Here is a 14847-nt window from a genome sequence, read left to right as displayed (position 1 = left end):
AAATAGTCGTCAACCATTCTTTCAATGGTGACAGCATCATATGCAGTACCAGTAGACATGTCAGTAATTGTAGGTAGCTCCTTCAGTCCAGACCAGATGTCAAAACTTGTTCCTGACTGATCTTCATTACCGCCAGTGGGTCTCTTAGGAAAATTGAGTTTTTTCCTTGCAGCCGCAGTTGCCAGTGAAAATGAAGGAGGAGATGATGCCGTGTCAACTTCTGCTTGAGCTGACAACTTTCTCACCAGTAGGTCTTTGCACCACTGCAGATTTGTGTCTGCCAGAAACAAAGATACAGCATAGGCTTTAAACCTAGCGATTGTCGCTGAAAACGGAATGATGACTACACTCGGATTGGTTGCTGCTGTAACCCATGAAAAAATTACCAATCAACTGTAGAGTTTCAGTGCATTGGGTGGGTTTAAGATCTCTCTATAGTAAGCACTGGATATTATAAGTTGTCTGAGTTTGACATCAATAGCCCTACAGTGTATAAGTTTGTCCTTTAGACAGTGAGGGTTTAGAAGGAGCTAGGTGGAGGTAGGGGATAGGAAAGAGAGTAGTTCTGTTGGTGGTTTTGTTGGTTAGAGTTTGGGGATTTGACAATATGATTACTGATTGATTTTTCTTTGTGCATTTGTCTGTGTTTTTTATATTCTATTGTATATTACATTTTTTTTGTCTTTGTGATTTCTATCAGTTTGATTGTCCTGTGTTTTTTCTGTGTGACTTCTGTGTGCTTGTGTCTGTACTGTTTTTTTCTCTGAGTGGTAGGAGGGTGGGAGTTGAGTTTAGTGAGGAGGGGAAGGCAGATGTTCCACCTGGGTTAGTGGAGGAGGGTGGAGAGGAGGAGGCAGCAGCATGTGCCCCTGGCAAGACCAAAACTGGCCCAATATGTTAATTTATGAAGAGAATTGTGCACTGGTACATGCAAGCACTTCTCTGATGTGAATGGATGGCATAAGGAAAAGCTGGTGGAGGAGCAGATAGGGAATGGGAAGAGAGAGAGTGGGTAGGGGCAGATAGGAACTGGGGAGAGAGAGGGGGAGATGTTGGGGTAGATAGGGACTGGAGAGAGAGTGGAGTGGTAGGGGCAGATAGGAACTGGGGAGAGAGAGAGGGGGAGATGTTGGGGTAGATAGGGGCTGGGGAGAGAGTGGAGTGGTAGGGGCAGATGGGGACAGTGGAGAGAGATATGAAGGTTTTTTTCCAATAAATTAACCTCTGTGGTGCTGTCACCGGTCACTGGAGGGTGCCCGATGGAGCTCCTTTTGGAACACAGACACACACACATCCTATGTACTACCCACCATATACTGCCCCTATATAACTGCATCCCCATCCTCTTCCAAATTATGCACCCTTCATCTTATACTGCCCCTATATACACACACACCCACATACCCCTCCATAGAGTGCCCCCTGTAGTGCCCCCTATATACAGGGCACTCCCCTCCTCCATATACTGCTCCTGCCATATAATTTATACTCTGCACCTCCCCCTCCATATGAGTATACTGCAACCCCAGGATACATGCCATCCCGGGACTAGGCAAAAAGTAGCCACTAACCAGGAATCAGATGCAGGAACCACTAGACGGTCCCACAGTGTTCAGAAAGGAGGCACTGGGATCACGTGTGGCTACTTACTGGTGGATGGAGAAGGTGATCAGTCCAGCAGGAAGGGGTGAGACCCTGTGTGCGGTGAGCAATGCAGTGACCGGGAAGAGGAGGGGTCAGTGCTGGGGCTGCAGATGAGTAGGAGGAGTATAACTGGCACATACACTCACAGTCACACACACACATGATAGAGCCCTGGCTCCTAGCAGCAGTTCTTCCAGAAACCTTGGCAGCTCCTGTGTGAGAAGTGACCGCCCTATTATCTGGCCCTGGTGTCTGTCATTTGGATGGGCTTTTAACTAGTTGTGATAAAAGAAAACAAAGTAGCCAGTTGTGAAAAACATCTCAAATGTGGCAAAGGCTTTAACTTACACATACTGTAAATATAACGAGAAATGTCTTTAAGGAAGAGAAAGAAAGGGGGGGTGGGGGGGGTGGGCAAGGGGATAGATACAAAAGATGGTTGTGAGGGAAGGTAAGGGGAGGGAAGGAGGGAACAGCTTTCTCTTCAATAACCCTGTTACCAGTGTACTGTACATGTGACATCGATGGGAATCGAGGAAAGCCAAGGAAGTGCATTCCTGGAGTGCAAGGATCCTCCAATAGTATGATAATTAAGAGCTGTCTAAGATGCATTTATACTAGTGATATGCACCGGAAATTTTTCGGGTTTTGTGTTTTGGTTTTGGATTCGGTTCCGCGGCCGTGTTTTGGATTCGGACGCATTTTGGCAAAACCTCCCTGAAATTTTTTTGTCGGATTCGGGTGTTTTTTTTACAAAACCCCCTCAAAAATAGTTTAAATCATATAATTTGGGGTCATTTTGATCCCATACTATTATTATTATTAACCTCAATAACCATAATTTCCACTCATTTCCAGTCTATTCTGAACACCTCACACCTCACAATATTATTTTTAGTCCCAAAATTTGCACCGAGGTCACTGGATGACTAAGCTAAGCGACCCAAGTGGCCGGCACAAACACCTGGCCCATCTAGGAGTGGCACTGCAGTGTCAGACAGGATGGCAGATTTAAAAAATAGTCCCCAAACAGCACATGATGCAAAGAAAAAAAGAGGTGCAATGAGGTAGCTGTGTGACTAAGCTAAGCGACCCATGTGGCCGACACAAACACCTGGCCCATCTAGGAGTGGCACTGCAGTGTCAGACAGGATGGCAGATTTAAAAAATAGTCCCCAAACAGCACATGATGCAAAGAAAATAAGATGTGCACCAAGGTCGCTGAATGGCTAAGTTGAGCGACCCAAGTGGCCGACACAAACACCTGGCCCATCTAGGAGTGGCACTGCAGTTTTCTAGCGAGAGGATGAGTGCTTCCATCCTCATGTGAATCTGAACCACTAGCCATGAACATAGGCCAGGGTCTCAGCCGTTCCTTGCCACTCCGTGTCGTAAATGGCATATTGGCAAGTTTACGCTTCTCATCAGACACTTTTAATTTAGATTTTTGGGTCATTTTACTGAACTTTTGTTTTTTGGATTTTACATCCTCTCTACTATGACATTGGGCATCGGCCTTGGCAGACGACGTTGATGGCATTTCATCGTCTTGGCCATGACTAGTGGCAGCAGCTTCAGCACGAGGTGGAAGTGGATCTTGATCTTTCCCTATTTTACCATCCACATTTTCGTTCTCCATTTTTTTATGTGTGGAATTATATGCCAGTAATATATCAATAGCAATGGCCTACTGTACCGTACTGCTATATATATATACTGGTGGTCAGCAAAATTCTGCACTGTCCTCCTACTATATACTGCGCACAACTAAAATGCAGCACAGGTATGGATGGATAGTATACTTGACGACACAGAGGTAGAGCAGTGGACTACTGTACCGTACTGCTATATATATACTGGTGGTCAGCAAATTTCTGCACTGTCCTCCTACTCTATACTGCGCACAACTAAAATGCAGCACAGGTATGGATGGATACTAGTATACTTGACGACACAGAGGTAGAGCAATGGACTACTGTACCGTACTGCTATATATATACTGGTGGTCAGCAAAATTCTGCACTGTCCTCCTACTATATACTGCGCACAACTAAAATGCAGCACAGGTATGGATGGATAGTATACTTGACGACACAGAGGTAGAGCAGTGGACTACTGTACCATACTGCTATATATATACTGGTGGTCAGCAAAATTCTGCACTGTCCTCCTGCTTTATACTGCGCACAACTAAAATGCAGCACAGGTATGGGTGGATAGTATACTTGACGACACAGAGGTAGAGCAATGGACTACTGTACCGTACTGCTATATATATACTGGTGGTCAGCAAAATTCTGCACTGTCCTCCTGCTATATACTGTGCACAACTAAAATGCAGCACAGGTATGGATGGATAGTATACTTGACGACACAGAGGTAGAGCAGTGGACTACTGTACCGTACTGCTATATATATACTGGTGGTCAGCAAAATTCTGCACTGTCCTCCTGCTATATACTGCGCTCAACTAAAATGCAGCACAGGTATGGATGGATAGTATACTTGACGACACAGAGGTAGAGCAGTGGACTACTGTACCGTACTGCTATATATATACTGGTGGTCAGCAAAATTCTGCACTGTCCTCCTGCTTTATACTGCGCACAACTAAAATGCAGCACAGGTATGGGTGGATAGTATACTTGACGACACAGAGGTAGAGCAATGGACTACTGTACCGTACTGCTATATATATACTGGTGGTCAGCAAAATTCTGCACTGTCCTCCTACTATATACTGCGCACAACTAAAATGCAGCACAGGTATGGATGGATAGTTTACTTGATGACACAGAGGTAGAGCAATGGACTACTGTACCGTACTGCTATATACAGTATATACTGGTGGTCAGCAAAATTCTGCACTGTCCTCCTACTATATACTTTGGAAAATGGGGAGAAAAAAGAAGGCTCTTGTGTGGGCGCACTCTTGTAGAAGAAGTAAATTTGATATGATAATTGAGATGAAATATTTAAAACATTACTTTTATTAGCTTTTTACGATATAAAGTTCTTCCCTGAGATCTATCCTTCTAAATGCAAGATAGAAGGCATCTTGATAAATAAAATGTTCTGGTCTCTTATCGGTAAAGAGTGTGTGGTAGGGTTGTAGACATTAATTGGTCGTACACCCGTTCCCCTTGACCAGTACAGACTTGCTGTATTAATGGAACCACGGGGTGGTCAAGACACGAAAATATATCAGGCTATACTCTTTGGCTTATAGGAGATTAGGGTAATGATCAAAAGTCACTCCTCTAAATGCAATACAGAAAATTGGCATGCACCTATCTGGATTCGAGACAATGAAAAATGGAGAAAAATTAAATGAGCATCACGGCAGTGCCAGTGACCATAGGTCTTAGAGATTACTGGATAGAAAATAGCATAGCATAGCAGTTCCCCCCATAGCAGTTCCCCTAATTTGTAAGAAAAATTGGTCTTGAAAAACAAAATAATTTTTGGAGAGAACAAAAGTGAGTAACTGTAAAAGAAAATCAGAGAAGTCATTAGAACCAATTTGGTCCAAAAAGAATTTGGCTGCAGACAAACCTTGATGATGGTTGATACTAGAGTAAAGTGCCTCAACATCTAGGGTCACTAGAAGGAAGTCATCCTCAAAATGGATGTCGTGAATCTTTCGCAGTAGGTCGGCAGTATCTTGTAAATAAGATGGTAAGTCAAGAACGAAATCACGTAGGTGTAAATCTAGAAATCGACTCGGCTGTTCCAGAAGTCCTCCATTACCCGACATTATCGGTCTACCTGGTGGCACCTGGATGTCTTTATGAATCTTCGGTAGAAGATAAAAAGTCGGAGTTCTTGGATTTTGGACAGTCAGATATGCTGCTTCTTGTTTTGTAATGGTTCCCTGTGTGGCAGCCTCTTGTATCAAAGAGGTATAGGCTTTTTGGAACCTTTTAGTGGGGTCGTTGAGAAGTTTTTGATAGCAAAGGGGGTTGAACAATTGTCTATGTGCTTCCGTGATATACATCTCTAACGGCCATAAAACAATGTTGCCACCCTTGTCCGAAGGTTTGATAATTACGTCTCGCCATGTTTCCATCTCACGTAATGCTTTCCTTTCTTGGAAGTTGAGATTTCTAGATGGATATTGATGGGTAGTTTTAATTCGGACGTAAATATCGTCAAATTCTTTCGACACCCTGTTAAGAAACACCCTAATTTCCGGGCTGGTATTGTCGGGTGGGAAAAATGAAGACTTGGGTTTACATTTGGGTCGGCAAGGAATGCTATCTAGTGTGTTTGATTCCACTAATAGGTCCTCCAGGGCTTGGACTGTTTGAAGTTCGTCAGGGGATAAATCTGTGATACTATCACTGTCATGTATTGTACGGTGTTTTGCAAAGAACTTTTTTAGAAGGAGTTTTCTGCCAAATAATCTAAGATCTTTCTCCCAGGAAAATCTGTTGAATGATCTAGAGGGTGAGAAAGAAAGGCCTTTGGCCAAAACATCCATGTGTGCAGGTGAGAGGGATCTACCAGATAGGTTTATGACCTGTAAGGAGGATGAAGACGGGTGAGTTATCGTAAGGTCTTCCTCTGTCGGGCCGGATACCTGGCGGTCTTCGATGTGTCCCAATCGGGGTTGCGTCTGTCGCCTCTTCTTTCCCCCCCGCCGGGTTTTCCTTGATTTTTGTCCCGGCCTCTTTGTTTCGAACCCTGGCCTAAAAAACGTGGGGAAAATTCTCCTTCTCCTTGATTGAATCTGGCGTTGTCTGAAGTTTCACTGGATGAATCTCCACTATTAGAGGATTCGAATTCTGAGAAAGTCGAGTCGTCCCTCTGTCTTCGATTCCTGCTCTGGGGTATGGAATTCCACCTGAAGATGTCCCCACGTGAGAAATCTCGTTTGTCCCTGATAAATTTGTTCCGCTTACGATCTACTATTGTTTGTTCATATAGTTTTAGTTCTTTTTGGTGTTTCTCAAAAGCTGTCTGAAAAGACAAATCTTTTTCCCAAATTTCTAAGTTATGACCCAATTCCTCTATTTCTTTTTCCACTTGATCTATGAGTAGTGTGTCATGTTTGACCAGAAGATGTAATAACTCGTGGGAGCACTTCAAGAGTGCTGCCTCCCACTCTGTCTTCAAATTCTCCGTAGCCAGTGGAAAAGAGGGGAATATTTTGGGTCTCAACCCCCGGGGCACGATCTTGTGTTTGATGTAGTTCTGTAATGTGGTAACGTCCCACGATAGGCGAGTCCTTTTCTGCAAACTTTTTTGTAATCTCGAAAAAGTAGTCTTCCAGTCAGAGTCAGTGGGGGATTCTTCAAAGTTTTCTGAGAAGAAATCCCCAAAAGTCTCCGGGTTTTGTCGTTTTGTTAGCTCCGCTTTAAGTGAAAAAGTGGTCATAATAAAGACTGTTACAAAAGATTGAGTGGAAATGTTACTGCTAAAATGGACAGATCCGGGAAGGAAGACGTTATCATATAGTGAGATAGTAATGAAAGACCGTGCCAAGGATCAGAGACTGTTTTTGCAACAGTAGAAAATACTGTATAGAAACCTAGGGCGATCCGGCACCGGATTGACTGAGTAAGAATAATGCTAAAATTAGGAAAAAGAAACCAAATTTGGACAGTATATTTTTTACCCTTAATAAATAAGGGAGAGAAGGGGCAAAAATAGCCCTTTCAATATTGTGTATACAAATATATACGTATAAATGTTAATTCTGTCCTCGTTGGTGGTGCACCCAGAGCCAGAAAGTATGCAAACTTTGGAAAATGGGGAGAAAAAAGAAGGCTCTTGTGTGGGCGCACTCTTGTAGAAGAAGTAAATTTGATATGATAATTGAGATGAAATATTTAAAACATAACTTTTATTAGCTTTTTACGATATAAAGTTCTTCCCTGAGATCTATCCTTCTAAATGCAAGATAGAAGGCATCTTGATAAATAAAATGTTCTGGTCTCTTATCGGTAAAGAGTGTGTGGTAGGGTTGTAGACATTAATTGGTCGTACACCCGTTCCCCTTGACCAGTACAGACTTGCTGTATTAATGGAACCACGGGGTGGTCAAGACACGAAAATATATCAGGCTATACTCTTTGGCTTATAGGAGATTAGGGTAATGATCAAAAGTCACTCCTCTAAATGCAATACAGAAAATTGGCATGCACCTATCTGGATTCGAGACAATGAAAAATGGAGAAAAATTAAATGAGCATCACGGCAGTGCCAGTGACCATAGGTCTTAGAGATTACTGGATAGAAAAAAGTGGTGATACTGCTGTTGGTGTTGCTATCACATAAGTGAGGAAAATCCTAATCTACAACACCAGGTATTCACAGGTGGTCTCCCTTCCTGATACTGACCTGGCCCAACGCTGTTTAGCTTCCAAGATCAGACGAGATCGGGCGCTGGCAACGTGGTATGGTAGTAGAGAGTTTTATGTGAACACCAATGAGAGTGCACCTATTTAGGAATGTTGAAATTTAGGACCGACAGAAAAGTTATTGAAGAAGAATCGTGGAAATGTGTGGATCTGCTTTTCACGTTAGATCCGATTCCAAAATTCCCACTCACGTGGTGCAATGTACCGGAAATCGTGAATGAGAGTCCACGAAAATTGGTGATCTAAAGAAGATGAAGTTGTCAAAAATGGCACTGTTAATTACAGTCAAAGAAATCCCTGACTGCTTGTATATTATGGTTTGTCCAAACAGACAGTAATTGACAAGGAATACTGAATAAACAAGGTGAATACGAAGTCACGCTATTAACACAATTATTTGAATCTCAAGAGGAGGTTTGGAGTCTGTCAAATTATGTGCTAACATGTCAAATTCACCCAAAACTGCACACATATATATCTGTTATCCATATGCATTAACTGATAAGTCATAGGATATTAGCCTTCAGACAGGATGTTAAATGCTTAACACATGATAGGTATATGCTATTTATATTCATACATCTATTTGCTGAGGAGGCAGAAAATAGGAAGAGATAAGAGCAAACACACTCTGAAAAATAACAGGTATATGTTAATCATATGCATTAACTGGTGAAACCTGGGATATTTGCTGCTAGATTTCAAACACAGGGCTAGATGCTAAATATATAATAATTGAGACCCCTGATCGGTTACCACTGTAATACACATTAAATGTGAGATAATCTAAAGCAGTTCTGCTGAGGTTTGCAGTGGAGGTTGCTATCCGTGGCATACAGCCACAGGATAGTGGGGCTTACGGTTTCACCAGGGAGATAAGAAAGCCAAAAAGAGCAAGAAGATAGATGTGGCTGATGCCAAGATGAGGTTGTGTCGACGAGACCCCCTTTCTGGATGCGGAAGACGCGTTTCGCCCTAAGGCTTGTTCACTTCCGGGTTCCGTATAGTCCGGTGTGGGGAGCGGTCTTTTATGTCCGCCAAAGGTAGAGCTGTCCAATCCGGAGGTGTCGTGTGACAGATGTAATCTGCCCGTGTGGGCGGTTGCTAGGAGACCGCAATAGTAACGACTGATCCTGAAGGTAATCACACATCGCGAGATCGCCCGTGTGAGCGGTTGCTAGGAGACCGCAATAGTGACGACAGATCCGGAAGGCTGAAGGTAATCAAACGTCGTGAGATCGCGGACGCCATATTGGATGTGGGAATAATAACAGTTGTAGTTACTGTTTGTGTGGGCGGTTGCTAAGAGACTGCAGTGGCGGAGCTGTAACAACAACATGCCCGGAGGACTGAGAGCAAAATAAAGTCGTGAAATCCCCATTATGGATTTGGGAATAATGTGACATAAGTTGATGGCAAGTGCCTAAATTAATGAAGTTAAAATGCTTAGCTGTAAAAGTAAAAAAGTTGCAATTTGATGGTAATGAGAAACGACATGATTAAAGAAAAGTATATATGAAACTTGCATGGGGGATAAAATAGACGTGCCTGAGACGAGCAATAGTGAGTGGATGGTGAATGTAGGAGTTGGAGGATCACGAGATAGTGAATGCCATATTAGAGGTGGGATTGGTGTGATTTGGGAAAATACATTATTGCTGTATTAGAACATTGGAAAAAGTGTACAGTGAACAAGAAAACAACACAACATTACAGCGTTGGGCCAGGTCAGTATCAGGAAGGGAGACCACCTGTGAATACCTGGTGTTGTAGATTAGGATTTTCCTCACTTATGTGATAGCAACACCAACAGCAGTATCACCACTTTTTTCTATCCAGTAATCTCTAAGACCTATGGTCACTGGCACTGCCGTGATGCTCATTTAATTTTTCTCCATTTTTCATTGTCTCGAATCCAGATAGGTGCATGCCAATTTTCTGTATTGCATTTAGAGGAGTGACTTTTGATCATTACCCTAATCTCCTATAAGCCAAAGAGTATAGCCTGATATATTTTCGTGTCTTGACCACCCCGTGGTTCCATTAATACAGCAAGTCTGTACTGGTCAAGGGGAACGGGTGTACGACCAATTAATGTCTACAACCCTACCACACACTCTTTACCGATAAGAGACCAGAACATTTTATTTATCAAGATGCCTTCTATCTTGCATTTAGAAGGATAGATCTCAGGGAAGAACTTTATATCGTAAAAAGCTAATAAAAGTTATGTTTTAAATATTTCATCTCAATTATCATATCAAATTTACTTCTTCTACAAGAGTGCGCCCACACAAGAGCCTTCTTTTTTCTCCCCATTTTCCAAAGTTTGCATACTTTCTGGCTCTGGGTGCACCACCAACGAGGACAGAATTAACATTTATACGTATATATTTGTATACACAATATTGAAAGGGCTATTTTTGCCCCTTCTCTCCCTTATTTATTAAGGGTAAAAAATATACTGTCCAAATTTGGTTTCTTTTTCCTAATTTTAGCATTATTCTTACTCAGTCAATCCGGTGCCGGATCGCCCTAGGTTTCTATACTCCTACTATATACTACAATGCAGCACAGATATGGATAGTATATTTGACGACACAGAGGTAGAGCAATGGACTACTGTACCGTACTGCTATATACAGTATATACTGGTGGTCAGCAAAATTCTGCACTGTCCTCCTACTATATACTACAATGCAGCACAGATATGGATAGTATATTTGATGACACAGAGGTAGAGCAATGGACTACTGTACCGTACTGCTATATATATTCTGGTGGTCAGCAAAATTCTGCACTGTCCTCCTACTATATACTAAAATGCAGCACAGGTATGGATGGATAGTATACTTGACGACACAGAGGTAGAGCAGTGGACTACTGTACCGTACTGCTATATATATACTGGTGGTCAGCAAATTTCTGCACTGTCCTCCTACTCTATACTGCGCACAACTAAAATGCAGCACAGGTATGGATGGATACTAGTATACTTGACGACACAGAGGTAGAGCAATGGACTACTGTACCGTACTGCTATATATATACTGGTGGTCAGCAAAATTCTGCACTGTCCTCCTACTATATACTGCGCACAACTAAAATGCAGCACAGGTATGGATGGATAGTATACTTGACGACACAGAGGTAGAGCAGTGGACTACTGTACCATACTGCTATATATATACTGGTGGTCAGCAAAATTCTGCACTGTCCTCCTGCAATATACTGTGCACAACTAAAATGCAGCACAGGTATGGATGGATAGTATACTTGACGACACAGAGGTAGAGCAGTGGACTACTGTACCGTACTGCTATATATATACTGGTGGTCAGCAAAATTCTGCACTGTCCTCCTGCTATATACTGCGCTCAACTAAAATGCAGCACAGGTATGGATGGATAGTATACTTGACGACACAGAGGTAGAGCAGTGGACTACTGTACCATACTGCTATATATATACTGGTGGTCAGCAAAATCCTGCACTGTCCTCCTGCTTTATACTGCGCACAACTAAAATGCAGCACAGGTATGGGTGGATAGTATACTTGACGACACAGAGGTAGAGCAATGGACTACTGTACCGTACTGCTATATATATACTGGTGGTCAGCAAAATTCTGCACTGTCCTCCTACTATATACTGTGCACAACTAAAATGCAGCACAGGTATGGATGGATAGTATACTTGACGACACAGAGGTAGAGCAGTGGACTACTGTACCGTACTGCTATATATATACTGGTGGTCAGCAAAATTCTGCACTGTCCTCCTACTATATACTGCGCACAACTAAAATGCAGCACAGGTATGCATGGATAGTATACTTGACGACACAGAGGTAGAGCAATGGACTACTGTACCGTACTGCTATATATATACTGGTGGTCAGCAAAATTCTGCACTGTCCTCCTACTATATACTGCGCACAACTAAAATGCAGCACAGGTATGCATGGATAGTATACTTGACGACACAGAGGTAGAGCAGTGGACTACTGTACCGTACTGCTATATATATACTGGTGGTCAGCAAAATTCTGCACTGTCCTCCTACTATATACTGCGCACAACTAAAATGCAGCACAGGTATGGATGGATAGTTTACTTGATGACACAGAGGTAGAGCAATGGACTACTGTACCGTACTGCTATATACAGTATATACTGGTGGTCAGCAAAATTCTGCACTGTCCTCCTACTATATACTACAATGCAGCACAGATATGGATAGTATATTTGACGACACAGAGGTAGAGCAATGGACTACTGTACCGTACTGCTATATACAGTATATACTGGTGGTCAGCAAAATTCTGCACTGTCCTCCTACTATATACTACAATGCAGCACAGATATGGATAGTATATTTGATGACACAGAGGTAGAGCAATGGACTACTGTACCGTACTGCTATATATATTCTGGTGGTCAGCAAAATTCTGCACTGTCCTCCTACTATATACTAAAATGCAGCACAGGTATGGATGGATAGTATACTTGATGACACAGAGGTAGAGCAGTGGACTACTGTACCGTACTGCTATATATATACTGGTGGTCAGCAAATTTCTGCACTGTCCTCCTACTCTATACTGCGCACAACTAAAATGCAGCACAGGTATGGATGGATACTAGTATACTTGACGACACAGAGGTAGAGCAATGGACTACTGTACCGTACTGCTATATATATACTGGTGGTCAGCAAAATTCTGCACTGTCCTCCTACTATATACTGCGCACAACTAAAATGCAGCACAGGTATGGATGGATAGTATACTTGACGACACAGAGGTAGAGCAGTGGACTACTGTACCGTACTGCTATATATATACTGGTGGTCAGCAAAATTCTGCACTGTCCTCCTGCTTTATACTGCGCACTACTAAAATGCAGCACAGGTATGGGTGGATAGTATACTTGACGACACAGAGGTAGAGCAATGGACTACTGTACCGTACTGCTATATATATACTGGTGGTCAGCAAAATTCTGCACTGTCCTCCTGCTATATACAGCGCACAACTAAAATGCAGCACAGGTATGGATGGATAGTATACTTGACGACACAGAGGTAGAGCAGTGGACTACTGTACCGTACTGCTATATATATACTGGTGGTCAGCAAAATTCTGCACTGTCCTCCTGCTATATACTGCGCTCAACTAAAATGCAGCACAGGTATGGATGGATAGTATACTTGACGACACAGAGGTAGAGCAGTGGACTACTGTACCGTACTGCTATATATATACTGGTGGTCAGCAAAATTCTGCACTGTCCTCCTGCTTTATACTGCGCACAACTAAAATGCAGCACAGGTATGGGTGGATAGTATACTTGACGACACAGAGGTAGAGCAATGTACTACTGTACCGTACTGCTATATATATACTGGTGGTCAGCAAAATTCTGCACTGTCCTCCTACTATATACTGCGCACAACTAAAATGCAGCACAGGTATGCATGGATAGTATACTTGACGACACAGAGGTAGAGCAGTGGACTACTGTACCGTACTGCTATATATATACTGGTGGTCAGCAAAATTCTGCACTGTCCTCCTACTATATACTGCGCAAAACTAAAATGCAGCACAGGTATGGATGGATAGTTTACTTGACGACACAGAGGTAGAGCAATGGACTACTGTACCGTACTGCTATATACAGTATATACTGGTGGTCAGCAAAATTCTGCACTGTCCTCCTACTATATACTACAATGCAGCACAGATATGGATAGTATATTTGACGACACAGAGGTAGAGCAATGGACTACTGTACCGTACTGCTATATACAGTATATACTGGTGGTCAGCAAAATTCTGCACTGTCCTCCTACTATATACTACAATGCAGCACAGATATGGATAGTATATTTGATGACACAGAGGTAGAGCAATGGACTACTGTACCGTACTGCTATATATATTCTGGTGGTCAGCAAAATTCTGCACTGTCCTCCTACTATATACTACAATGCAGCACAGATATGGAGCGTTTTTCAGGCAGAGAACGTAGATATTTTCAGCACACTGAGCACAGATATTTGCAGCACACTGAGCACAGATATTTGCAGCACACTGAGCACAGATATTTGCAGCACACTGAACACAGAAACTGAGAGAACGCAGCCACGTCCTCTCGCTATCATCTCCAAAGCACGAGTGAAAATGGCGGCGACGCGCGGCTCCTTATATAGAATACGAATCTTGCGAGAATCCGACAGTGGGATGATGACGTTTGGGCGCGCCCGGGTTAAACGAGCAAGGCGGGAAGATCCGAGGCTGCCTCGGAACCGTGTAAAATGGGTGAAGTTCGGGGGGGTTCGGATCCCGAGGAACCGAACCCGCTCATCTCTAATTTATACAAATACCAATCGTAGGATTGAAAATGTTTTAATATGTTGGCCTGAACAGATATGTCTAGGGAGTCAATAAATCATTCCCATTTAGCATAAAATGTACATATATCAACACCTCTGTTAAGATCGAGGAGAGTGAATCTTCTGTCGAAATCAAGTCATTGCAGAAGTTTTCATTTTACCTCATTAATAGATGGGGAGAAATATTTTGTCCAATGACACAAAATTTATTTTTTTGCCACAGTGATAATAACCGTAATAAAGGGTAGGTCCCATGTCCCAGTTATTGAAACAAGCAAGTGGGTCAGGGGTCAAGTGCAGCATACAAATATCTTTAATAAAGAGAATCAATTTTGTTTTAAAATTTTCCCACAATCACAGAGGCAATGAATGAACCCTGCATTAGAAACGTGACATTTCCAAAACTCACCTGAATTTAAGGCAACCATATATTTGCAAT

The 14847-nt window shown here is 42.5% G+C and overlaps 1 pseudogene; it reads right to left on the bottom strand.

The window, feature by feature from the left end:
• Positions 1–7940: 7940 nt before the first annotated feature.
• Positions 7941–8059, bottom strand: LOC134930760 (5S ribosomal RNA; annotated as a pseudogene).
• Between the last annotated feature and the right edge of the window lie 6788 nt (positions 8060–14847).

Source organism: Pseudophryne corroboree, chromosome 5 (genome assembly GCF_028390025.1).
Source record: "Pseudophryne corroboree isolate aPseCor3 chromosome 5, aPseCor3.hap2, whole genome shotgun sequence".
NCBI classification, from domain to species: domain Eukaryota; kingdom Metazoa; phylum Chordata; class Amphibia; order Anura; family Myobatrachidae; genus Pseudophryne; species Pseudophryne corroboree.
Note: the sequence above shows the minus strand (reverse complement) of the source record. Positions and strands in the feature narration are given on the sequence as shown.